The sequence below is a fragment of the Entelurus aequoreus genome, linkage group LG02, assembly GCF_033978785.1.
Source record: "Entelurus aequoreus isolate RoL-2023_Sb linkage group LG02, RoL_Eaeq_v1.1, whole genome shotgun sequence".
NCBI lineage: Eukaryota > Metazoa > Chordata > Actinopteri > Syngnathiformes > Syngnathidae > Entelurus > Entelurus aequoreus.
This window is the reverse complement of record NC_084732.1, coordinates 11,481,552-11,493,468: the sequence shown is the minus strand read 5'-3', so window position 1 is coordinate 11,493,468 and position 11,917 is coordinate 11,481,552.

The window sequence follows — 11,917 nt, the reverse complement described above, 5'->3', positions numbered from 1 at the left end:
ATGGAACACGACCCGCCCCTAATAGGCGGGGCTTCGTGACAGCGGCCAATGGGTTGCCCGCAAAGGTGAACGGGCGGAACTCATTTGGCGTCCTGTCCTGTGATTGGCTAAGACTCGCTGAAGCCACCAGCGCCTGACAGCTGCGCTTCAGCTTGAATGGCTCAAAACATGAAGAGACTGCAACTAACTCTGAATAAACATCATTTCATCAGCTGGAAATAAGACTTTATATCATTATACTCTTCTAATAATGTTAAACATCATTTCATCAGCTGGAAATAAGACTTTATATCATTATACTCTTCTAATAATGTTAAACATCATTTCATCAGCTGGAAATAAGACTTTATATCATTATATTCTTCTAATAACAGCAACAATAATGTTAAACATCATTTCATCAGCTGGAAATAAGACTTTATATCATTATACTCTTCTAATAACAGCCACAATAATGTTAAACATCATTTCATCAGCTGGAAATAAGACTTTATATCATTATACTCTTCTAATAATGTTAAACATCATTTCATCAGCTGGAAATAAGACTTTATATCATTATACTCTCCTAATAACAGCAACAATAATGTTAAACATCATTTCATCAGCTGGAAATAAGACTTTATATCATTATACTCTTCTAATTACAGCCACAATAACAATGCAAACAATGTTAAAGCAAGTATTTATACCATTATACTCTCTTATTACCAGCAAAATACTTACTGTACAATACTTTATATCATCATTCATCATCATCATTTATTTGTATTCCTTTCATGAAAATGCATATTTACAATCCATATACAGTTGACACTTTCATTGTTTTTTTGTTTCTTATACATTTCCATGATCATCATTATTATTTTACTTATTTTTTGTCTGGTTTTGTATTAGTTGTGTATCATCCTGTGAGGTGTATATTACTTTTTTGTTCGGTTTGTACTTCATGAAGTTTTGCACTTGTTGTTTTTGTGTTTTTGGTTTGTTTTCATGATATTTGAAATGTTCAAATGTTCCGTTTTGACTGTACTTAAATGAAAAATGGACTGTATTTATATTATTCACATGTGAATAATGCTGTATAATAGACTGTATTTATATTATTCACATCTGAATAATGCTGTATAATAGACTGTATTTATATTATTCACATGTGAATAATGCTGTATAATAGACTGTATTTATATTATTCACATGTGAATAATGCTGTATAATAGACTGTATTTATGTTATTCACATGTGAATAATGCTGTATAATAGACTGTATTTATGCTATTCACATGTGAATAATGCTGTATAATAGACTGTATTTATATTATTCACATGTGAATAATGCTGTATAATAGACTGTATTTATATTATTCACATGTGAATAATGCTGTATAATAGACTGTATTTATATTATTCACATGTGAATAATGCTGTATAATAGACTGTATTTATATTATTCACATGTGAATAATGCTGTATAATAGACTGTATTTATATTATTCACATGTGAATAATGCTGTATAATAGACTGTATTTATATTATTCACATGTGAATAATGCTGTATAATAGACTGTATTTATATTATTCACATGTGAATAATGCTGTATAATAGACTCTATTTATATTATTCACATGTGAATAATGCTGTATAATAGACTGTATTTATGTTATTCCCATGTGAATAATGCTGTATAATAGACTGTATTTATGCTATTCACATGTGAATAATGCTGTATAATAGACTGTATTTATATTATTCACATGTGAATAATGCTGTATAATAGACTGTATTTATGTTATTCCCATGTGAATAATGCTGTATAATAGACTGTATTTATGCTATTCACATGTGAATAATGCTGTATAATAGACTGTATTTATATTATTCACATGTGAATAATGCTGTATAATAGACTGTATTTATGCTATTCACATGTGAATAATGCTGTATAATAGACTGTATTTATATTATTCACATGTGAATAATGCTGTATAATAGACTGTATTTATGTTATTCACATGTGAATAATGCTGTATAATAGTCTGTATTTATATTATTCATATGTGAATAACGCTGTATAATAGACTGTATTTATATTATTCACATGTGAATAATGCTGTATAATAGACTGTATTTATACTATTCACATGTAAAAAATACCAAAGTGTTTATTGTGAGCGAACTGTGGTGCTGAATTTCCCCCAGGGATCAATAAAGTACTTTCTATTCTATTCTATATAATATTTGGATGTATTTGTTTGGTTTGCATGCGTGTGAATGTGTGCTATCCATGAAGTAAGACTGCTTATTATGTTGAAAGGGGCAGGAAATATAAGATTTTCTTCATCCTGTTCCTTCTCGAGCATAGGTGTGTAAATGTGTGTTTAGTTGCCAAAGTTTAGTTGTCTATTGATAAAAAAAAAAAGCCCATCAATGAAGGAGATAAATAAAAAATGAATGAATGAAATGAATGAATCCTACTCTTCTATTAACAGCAAAGCAGTAAAATGAATATAGTAGGGTCAGTGTGATGAACTAATACTTTATAACACAAAAACATGTACATACTAATACACATTACTATGGACTAAAATTGATTATAAAATGCACTAAATGTATTCCGTATTTTTTAAGCTTTTTTTCAATTTTAGGGATTAAAAAAACCCCAACAACTTTGATTATAAATATCTTAATTCCCTAAACATAAATTACACACACAAAACAAATCCACACCGAACTAGAAGAGCAAAACAAGAACCTTTGTATAGCTCATTTTAATTACAGTTTAACAATTCCATATAAAAGTAATGTTTTTTATTCTTGCTTTGGAGTTGTTAAAAGTGCATGTACACAATGTATCCACGAGAGGGCAGTAGAGTTGTGCAGAACAGGCATTGTTATTGCGTCTTTTTCAATAATTGATGCAAACTGTCAGTTTGTGTGATGAAAGGCACTGCAGAGTTGTGATGTTGTTCTCAGCAGAGGTCCTGAGTTGAGGTTCTGACATGAAATGTAATTGTGCTCCACACCAAATAGACCAGTAGTTCATATTTCAGGGCTCAAAAAAAAGAGTTGTTTTATAAACCTCAGAAGAAGACAGACAACTTTTTAACAAATATATTTTAAAAAGTGTGTTCGTGTTTTTTTTTTTGGTCATATTTTCATTTATTTTATTTTTCATTGATTTCAGAGCATTAAAGAAAGCAGATCTTCAACTGGACCAAATACATTAGTGCATCATAACGCCTCATATTGTACCATAATGTATAATAATGCCTCATATTGCATCATATTGTACCATAATGCATAATAATGCCTCATAGTGCATCATATTGGCAAGGCAAGGCAAGGCAACTTTATTTGTATAGCGCTTTTCATACACAAGGCAGACTCAAAGTGCTTCACAGACAACAAAGTAAAATGAAAGAAAATAAAAGCAAAATTAAAATGCAGACAATAAAAAAAAAAAATAATTGTACCATAATGCATAATAACGCCTCATATTGCATCATATTGTACCATAATGCATAATAATGCTTCATATTGCGTCATAATAATGCATCATGACGCCTCATATTGCATCATATTGTACCATAATGCATAATAATGCCTCATATTGCATCATAATAATGCATCATGACGCCTCATATTGTACCATAATTCATAATAATGCTTCATATTCCGTCATAATAATGCATCATGACGCCTCATATTGCATCATATTGTACCATAATGCATAATAATGCCTCATATTGCGTCATAATAATGCATCATGACGCCTCATATTGCATCATATTGTACCATAATGCATAATAATGCTTCATATTGCGTCATAATAATGCATCATGACGCCTCATATTGCATCATATTGTACCATAATGCATAATAATGCCTCATATTGCGTCATAATAATGCATCATGACGCCTCATATTGCATCATATTGTACCATAATGCATAATAATGCCTCATATTGCATCATAATAATGCATCATAATGCCTCATAGTGCATCATATTGTACCATAATGCATAATAACGCCTCATATTGCATCATATTGTACCATAATGCATAATAATGCCTCATATTGCGTCATAATAATGCATCATAACGCCTCATAATACATCATATTGTACCATAATGCATAATTATGCCTCATATTGCGTCATAATAATGCATCATGACGCCTCATATTGCATCATATTGTACCATAATGCATAATAATGCCTCATATTGTGTCATAATAATGCATCATGACGCCTCACAGTGCATCATATTGTACCATAGTGTATAATAATGCATAATGATGCCTCATGTTGCATCATATTAATGTGTCATAAAGCATCATATTGCATCATAATGTCTCATAATGCATAATAATGCGTCATAATATATAATAATGTATCATAATACATAATAATGCATCATAATAATGCATTATAATGCATCTTAATGCATAATAATGCATAATAATACATCATAATGCATCATAATACATCATAATGCATCATAATGAATCAATACATAATAATGCATCATAATACATAATAATGCATCATAATGCATAATAATGCGTCATAATATATAATAATGCATCATAATACATAATAATGCGTCATAATGAATCAATACATAATAATGCATCATAATACATAATAATGCATCACAATACATAATAATGTATCATAATGCATAATAATGCATAATAATGCATCATAAGACATCATAACACATAATAGTGCATCATAATGCATAATAATGCATCATAATGCATACTAATGCATAACAATGCATCATAATGCATAATAATGAATCATAAGACATCATAATACATAACAATGCATCATAATGCGTCATAATACATCATAATACATAACAATGCATCATAATGCATACTAATGCATCATAATGCATCATAATACATAATAATGCATCATAAGACATCATAATACATAACAATGCATCATAATGCATCATAATGCATCATAATACATAACAATGCATCATAATGCATACTAATGCATCATAATGCATCATAATACATAATAATGCATCATAAGACATCATAATACATAACAATGCATCATAATGCATCATAATGCATAATAATGCATCATAATACATCATAATACATAACAATGCATCATAATGCATCATAATGCATCATAATGCATCATAATACATCATAATACATAACAATGCATCATAATGCATCATAATGCATAATAATGCATCATAATACATCATAATACATAACAATGCATCATAATGCATCATAATGCATCATAATGCATAACAATGCATCATAATGCATCATAATGCATAATAATGCATCATAATACATAACAATGCATCATAATACATCATAATGCATCATAAGACATCATAATACATAACAATGCATCATAATGCATCATAATGCATCATAATGCATCATAATACATAACAATGCATCATAATGCATCATAATGCATCATAATGCATCATAAGACATCATAATACATAACAATGCATCATAATGCATACTAATGCATCATAATGCATCATAATGCATCATAATGCATCATAAGACATCATAATACATAACAATGCATCATAATGCATCATAATGCATCATAATGCATCATAAGACATCATAATACATAACAATGCATCATAATGCATCACAATACATCATAATTCATCATAATACATAACAATGCATCATAATGCATACTAATGCATCATAATGCATCATAATGCATAATAATGCATCATAATGCATCATAATGCATCATAATGCATAACAATGCATCATAATACATCATAATACATAACAATGCATCATAATGCATCATAATGCATAATAATGCATCATAATACATCATAATACATAGCAATGCATCATAATGCATCATAATGCATCATAATGCATCATAATACATAACAATGCATCATAATACATCATAATACATAACAATGCATCATAATGCATACTAATGCATCATAATGCATCACAATACATAACAATGCATCATAATGCATCATAATGCATAATGCTGCATCATAATACATCATAATACATAACAATGCATCATAATGCATCATAATGCATCATAATACATAACAATGCATCATAATGCATAACAATGCATCATAATACATCATAATACATAACAATGCATCATAATGCATCATAATGCATAATAATGCATCATAATACATCATAATACATAACAATGCATCATAATGCATAACAATGCATCATAATACATCATAATACATAACAATGCATCATAATACATCATAATACATAACAATGCATCATAATGCATCATAATGCATCATAATGCATCATAATGCATCATATTGCATAACAATGCATCATAATACATCATAATACATAACAATGCATCATAATGCATCATAATACATCATAATACATCATAATACATAACAATGCATCATAATGCATACTAATGCATCATAATGCATCATAATGCATAATAATGCATCATAATACATCATAATACATAACAATGCATCATAATGCATCATAATGCATCATAATACATCATAATACATAACAATGCATCATAATGCATCATAATGCATAATAATGCATCATAATACATCATAATACATAGCAATGCATCATAATGCATCATAATGCATCATAATGCATCATAATACATAACAATGCATCATAATACATCATAATACATAACAATGCATCATAATGCATACTAATGCATCATAATGCATCACAATACATAACAATGCATCATAATGCATCATAATGCATAATGCTGCATCATAATACATCATAATACATAACAATGCATCATAATGCATCATAATGCATCATAATACATAACAATGCATCATAATGCATAACAATGCATCATAATACATCATAATACATAACAATGCATCATAATGCATCATAATGCATAATAATGCATCATAATACATCATAATACATAACAATGCATCATAATGCATAACAATGCATCATAATACATCATAATACATAACAATGCATCATAATACATCATAATACATAACAATGCATCATAATGCATCATAATGCATCATAATGCATCATAATGCATCATATTGCATAACAATGCATCATAATACATCATAATACATAACAATGCATCATAATGCATCATAATACATCATAATACATCATAATACATAACAATGCATCATAATGCATACTAATGCATCATAATGCATCATAATGCATAATAATGCATCATAATACATCATAATACATAACAATGCATCATAATGCATCATAATGCATCATAATACATCATAATACATAACAATGCATCATAATGCATCATAATGCATCATAATACATCATAATACATAACAATGCATCATAATGCATCATAATGCATAACAATGCATCATAATGCATACTAATGCATCATAATGCATCATAATGCATAATAATGCATCATAATACATAACAATGCATCATAATGCATCATAATACATCATAATACATAACAATGCATCATAATGCATACTAATGCATCATAATGCATACTAATGCATCATAATGCATCATAATGCATAATAATGCATCATAATGCATCATAATGCATCATAATGCATCATAATACATCATAATACATAACAATGCATCATAATGCATCATAATACATAACAATGCATCATAATGCATACTAATGCATCATAATGCATACTAATGCATCATAATGCATCATAATGCATAATAATGCATCATAATACATCATAATACATAACAATGCATCATAATGCATATTAATGCATCATAATGCATCATAATGCATAATAATGCATCATAATACATAACAATGCATCATAATGCATCATAATACATCGTAATACATAACAATGCATCATAATGCATACTAATGCATCATAATGCATCATAATGCATAATAATGCATCATAATACATAACAATGCATCATAATGCATCATAATACATCATAATACATAACAATGCATCATAATGCATACTAATGCATCATAATGCATCATAATGCATAATAATGCATCATAATGCATCATAATGCATCATAATGCATAACAATGCATCATAATACATCATAATACATAACAATGCATCATAATGCATCATAATGCATAATAATGCATAATATTGCATCATAATACATAACAATGCATCATAATGCATCATAATACATCATAATACATAACAATGCATCATAATGCATACTAATGCATCATAATGCATCATAATGCATAATAATGCATCATAATACATCATAATACATAACAATGCATCATAATGCATCATAATGCATCATAATGCATCATAATACATCATAATACATAACAATGCATCATAATGCATACTAATGCATCATAATGCATCATAATGCATAATAATGCATCATAATACATCATAATACATAACAATGCATCATAATGCATCATAATGCATCATAATGCATCATAATGCATAATAATACATCATAATACATAACAATGCATAATAATACATCAAACATTTTGCAGCACAAACGACTGAGACAAGAAAACAAAGAACATATGTGAAATGTCTACAGCCATCCAAGCGCTCATTTTTGTTGCTAAATGAGAGTGGAGGAGGGATTATCATCACACTTCAACATCTTTAACATGTAGATGCTGCATGGCTCTTTGCTAGCTCAGCGTTGCAAAGCAAATCTTCATTGTTTCCACCTGGATAAATACTGTATGTGTTGAATACATATATACACTACATGTTTACATACTACATTACCCAGAAGGCTTAGCGCTGTGGACTAAAACAGGAAGTGGTTGATCCTGTGGTTTGATGGATACAGAGTTGGTATATTTTCTACACGTTGTTGTGGTCTACAAACATAAGTTGACGGGCGCCATCCGAGGTATTCCATCCTCTTGGTAGAATAGGAAGATGAGTGAAAAGGGAACTGCTCGCCACACTGCTCATCTTAACTTTCAGTTTCCATTCCTGCTCATCTTAACTTTCAGTTTCCATTCCTGCCAACCAAGGAGAACCAGTGCCATAACGTGAGTATGACTTCCTGTTCTTTGTGCACCGTTCTCATGGTTAGGTTGACCCTACTCGTGGACCGTGTCCGCCAGTCAGAGCAGAGTCATTTCCTAACGTTTGCTAGCGTTAGCAAGCTAGCCAGCCCAGTTTGCAGCAGCCCTCAGCGGCCTACGAACTAATAGTTTTAGCCCTTTAGCTAGTCCTACACCCCAGTCTACTGCACACCGCACCTTAGTCATAGGGGAATCCATCACCTTAGCAAACCAGCCGTCATTAAGTGTATTCCCGGCGCCAGAGCACCTGACATTGAAGCTAATCCTCGGGAGCTAACTCGCAACCGGCCTAATAAACACATAAGACAGGCTAATCGCACCACGAGCTACGCTAACATAGTTGTACGCGTCGGCTCCAATGACACTAGTATGAGACAGTCAGGCAAACCGGCGCTATCACTCTATCTAGGAATATAGATCACTGGTTGAGTCACACTTGATGAACTAGACCAGAGCAAGCTGGGACACAGGCAAATGAGGAGTCAGTTAAGTTAGAACTAACCAGCGCCAGGCTGTAACGTTATTAATATCACTACTACGGACACCAATAACTGCCCACTACCTATAAGATGGGCTTTTTAAACATCAGATCTTTGTCTCCCAAAACCTAATTAGTCATTGAGTTCATTAGAGACAACAATCTTAACATCATTGGTCTCAGTCAGACCAATTACAAGTTTTTCCGCTTAACCAGGCATCTCCTCCTAACTATACGAGTGCACATATTGCCCGTCACCTTAAGAAGGGGTGGAGGGGTTGCACTATATGTAGGGTTTTAAGGGGAGGCATGACAGGGGGATGAAGATGCCTCTATGGGGCTCCAGTCCTCCTGACTTGTCCCCTGCTCGTCCATCCCTCAATTTTAACTGCATGTTAGACACTTAGGGTTTGGGAGGTTTGGCATGTCCCTGATTTCCCCCAATTTGAATCGCATCATTAGTCTCCACCCACATACAACTCCCCACTCTGGGGTCCTTATACACTCCCACATCACAGGTACCAGTGGGATGGGGCCTGGGGTGCGGAGCCTCCTCGACCGACAGAGGCTCCTTGAGCTGCGGTCTGGTGGCCTGCCAATCCCGTGCCGGGACCTTGGGGATGGTGTGTGGGCGAGGCGTGCTCTGTCTGTGAGCAGAGTTTTACACCTGGGTGAGGGCACGGCCGGGGGGAGTGGTTTGGGTTGTGTCTCTGTTGGGGTGGGGATGGGGGACCCTCAATAACACGTGGCCGGTGCGATGGGTGAAGTGGCTTGATGGAGTTTTCGTGGTTGTCATTGTTGTTTGGTGTACTCAGGGTGTTGTTGTGCACAAGTCGGGGTCTTTGGTTGGGGGCTTTGTGTTTTATTCATACTTTTTAATTCTTTTTTTGATTACCAACAGAGGCTCCTTGGGCTGCGGTCTGGTGGCCTGCCAATCCCGTGCCGGGACCTTGGGGATGGTGTGCGGGCGGGGCGTGCTCTGTCTTTGGGCAGAGTTTTGCGCCTGGGTGAGGGCACGGCCGGGGGCAGTGGGGTGGGTTGTGTCTCTGTTGGGGAGAGGATGGGGGACCCTCAATAACACGTGGCCGGTGCGATGGGTGGAGTGGCATGATGGAGTTTTCGTGGTTGTCATTGTTGTTTGGCGTACTCAGGGTGTTGTTGTGCACAAGTCGGGGTCTTTGGTTGGGGGCTTTGTGTTTTATTCATACTTTTTAATTCTTTTTTTGATTACCAACAGAGGCTCCTTGGGCTGCGGTCTGGTGGCCTGCCAATCCCGTGCCGGGATCTTGGGGATGGTGTGCGGGCAAGGCGTGCTCTGTCTGTGGGCAGAGTTTTGCGCCTGGGTGAGGGCACGGCCGGGGGCAGTGGGGTGGGTTGTGTCTCTGCTGGGGAGGGGATGGGGGACCCTCAATAACACGTGGCCGGTGCGATGGGTGGAGTGGCTTGATGGAGTTTTCGCGGTTGTCATTGTTGTTTGGCGTACTCAGGGTGTTGTTGTGCACAAGTCGGGGTCTTTGGTTGGGGGATTTGTGTTTTATTCATATTTTTTAAATTCTTTTTTTGATGACTGGGTTGGGAGGCTGCCCGCTAGGCTTTCTTGGCAGAGGGATCATCTGGTTTTGTTCTGGTTTCAATGGGACTGTGGTGTTTTTGTTCGTGTTTGGATTTGTTTGTCATCTTCCGTTTTGGTTTTTGAAGTGTTTTCTTTTCTGATTGGTGTGGATTGGGTGGTCGGTTGCTTTCCTTCCGGTTTGTGTGGCCTTGCGTGAGTTTGTTTCCTGTTTGGTGGCATCCGTGTCCGACCGTTTCCGGCTTCGCGCTATAGGGGTTGTATTGAAGGCAGCCCTTTTGTTTGGTGTGGGTGCTGGGGCTCGGTTGTTTGGGCGTTGGTGTGGTTGATTGGGGAAGGGAGTTTCTTGGTGGGGTAGAGGGCGGTGATGGTGATGTCTCTTGTTTACAAGTTGGCGTTTGGGATGGCTAGCGAACTGGTGCCGGTTGGTCTCCATGGATTTGTCGGCGTGTGGTTGTCGGTCGCGGTTTTTCGGTCGTTTAGATTTGGTGTGGTGCTGCTGGCCGTCTGGGGTTTTGCAGCGGTTGTTTTGTTGCCGTGTGTCTGTGGTGAGCTGGGGTGGCCACTATTGTGGTCCACTGCGGCGCATGATCGTGCTGGCGAACTTGCGGCTTTGTTTTTGTTTATCGTATGTTGGTTGACCCTGGCCTACCTTCGCAGTCTCTGGGCACCTCGGGAAGGGCGTCCCGCCTTTGTGCCCGCATGGGGTGTGGTCTCTCGCTGGCTTGAGGACCAGTTGTCTCCTGCTTCTCCCGTGCCTTGTCCTCGGCCAGGCGCGTCTGTCTACGGCCGC